The following is a 2,427-nucleotide window of genomic DNA, read 5'->3' on the forward strand; positions in this document are numbered from 1 at the left end:
AAATTGCAATTTCCTTATTAAAAATGAAGACAAACAGTAGCTAAAGTTAAAATAGAGGTAATATTAAAAAAATTCTAAAAAAATTCCTAATGTCTGAATTCTTTATTTCGACAAATGTTAACTTTTATATTGATTTTATTTGATCTCAGTTGTATAAATAAATTATAAATGGCGTTAAATATTAAGGAGTAATGTTATTTAATTCGTCGTATAACGTAATGTACCCAATAATAAAGTCTTCGCTAATGAAAGTTTTTTTTTTATCCCTGTAAACGTTACAGCAATGAAACTTGTCAGCAGCGAGCTTATTGGAATATTATCATGGTCATATTTGTTTAGTAAATATCATTAAATCAAACGACAATATAAGTTACAAATTTAATTCCAGGAGGAACTTTTAACACGTGAATTAGCATAAAGACTATCTCTCAATCTGTTGACAGCTGTCAAAGAGTATAGAATAAAACAAACACTATAACGTTACTGTACTATCAAAGATCAAATAATCATTACTGTTTTGATTTATGCTTTGACACTTAAACATATTTGTTCGGTACAGATCGTACTGGTTCGTCACATTCGGTGGCGAACATAATTTAAATTTCGCGCCTCGCGTTTTTGCGGGTAAGCGCGCCTATTTTATTTTTCTCGCACGGGCAGGTAGATGGAGAAACCCTCTCCACAACGGACGGCCGCGGGGCCTGCGGAGAGGGGTGCGAAAAAAGGTCGGAATCGAGCAGCCAAGCGGGACGGTCGCGAACACTTGTGCGGATTAGAGTTGCTCTTTGTATAACGCGAAGACACAACAGGTGTGTCGATTTTTGTAGCGAACGGGGTCGCTAAATTCGGTTTCGCGTTCGAAATTACTGGTACATCTTCAGGCAGCATCGCTCTGCCTATAGACTTGACTGAACTAGACTTTCGAGTCGATTGACACTGACTGAGACAAGACACCTGCAGGAGGTGAGGCAATTCATCGAGCTGGTGAGTACCATTTTCCCCTTTACGTTTACAATATTATGCCCTCCGGTGCAATCGTAGTTCAAGGGTAGGTTGTGCCGCGGGACCCGAACCCCATTGTACGGCACAAATCGATGGTAGCAGAGCGTGGTTAGGTGACACGTAGTTTATAACCGCGTGGTTATATCCGGGTTATGCGTGTTATTCGGGTACGTATTGCATCGGTTGGCATAATATTGTAACGTCATTACCGCGCGGAATATAACAAATGACCGCTTTTTTGTAATATTCCATACGCCGTACAATATAAAAGTTAGGTATCATTTGGTTTGTTTTGTAAAAATTTATGTTGTACGTTTTGTTGCGTAACATTATTAACACGGCGTTTAGGGTTCGGTTATTCATTTTGTATTATTTAGATAATTAGTGTTTTTTGTAACGGTTTTTTCTAGCGTGTTTTAAATAAGGGTTTTTTATATAACGTTTTTTTATTATTAGGTTAATTTGTTGTTGTTCTTTATTTTATAACGGTTTATTTTGTTTACATTACGGTTATTTTTTAATTAGGGATTTTTTATTACGGCTTATTTTTTCATTTGATTAGTGGAGTGTAGTAATTTATCTACCCACTTTTAAGTATATTTTTTTAACGGCTATTATTATTCAGCGGAATTTTTGATAGCGTCGTTATTTTTCTATCTTCGTTTTGTTTATGTTTTTTTGAAATTTTTAATAATGGCCGGCAAATATACCGCACGAATAGCAGGCGTTTTACGATGGCTCCGCTCTGCGGTTTTAAATATTTCCAGGCCGGGTCGTGCGCAGGCCCTGCTGGCTAGGTATCAGGTTTTGGACGACCAAATGGCGGATTTTTATGATGCGTACCGCGCGATTCTTCAGCTTGATTTGGATCGGACGCAATGACAAAGATTAATGCAGATGTTGATCAGGCTGATGATCTGGCTGATCAAACAATGGTCGCGTTCAACAATTTGTTCGAGAGCATTGTTAACGGTCGTAGGGATTTGACCCCGGCTCAGAAACTTGCCTATTTGTTGGGGTCGTTAACGGTTGAGGCTAAGGGCCTGATCCAAAATTTAGGCCTCGTGGATGGCAACTACGAGAACGCTCGGGATCTACTCAAACGTAGGTATCAGAATGTTCGGCGGATAGCAGATAGCCATGTGGCTGCTATTTTAGGCTTACCGCGAATATCGGTCGCGCAGTCGTTGCGCACGCGGCTTCTTAACCCTTTGTTAATTGCCGTGAATGGTCTCAAGGGTTTGGACTTACCTGTGTCCACATGGTCGTTTTTGTTGTTACATATAATTCTGTCTAAATTACCACACGACCTACGGAATAGGTTCGAACTGGAATACGGTGGGGACTCCGCCACTCATCTCCCGACGTTCGACGAGTTAATTTTATTTTTGGAGGATAAGTGTCGTCGTACGGAGAATGTTCCCC

Source organism: Papilio polytes, unplaced genomic scaffold (assembly GCF_000836215.1).
Source record: "Papilio polytes unplaced genomic scaffold, Ppol_1.0 DF824002.1, whole genome shotgun sequence".
NCBI classification, from domain to species: domain Eukaryota; kingdom Metazoa; phylum Arthropoda; class Insecta; order Lepidoptera; family Papilionidae; genus Papilio; species Papilio polytes.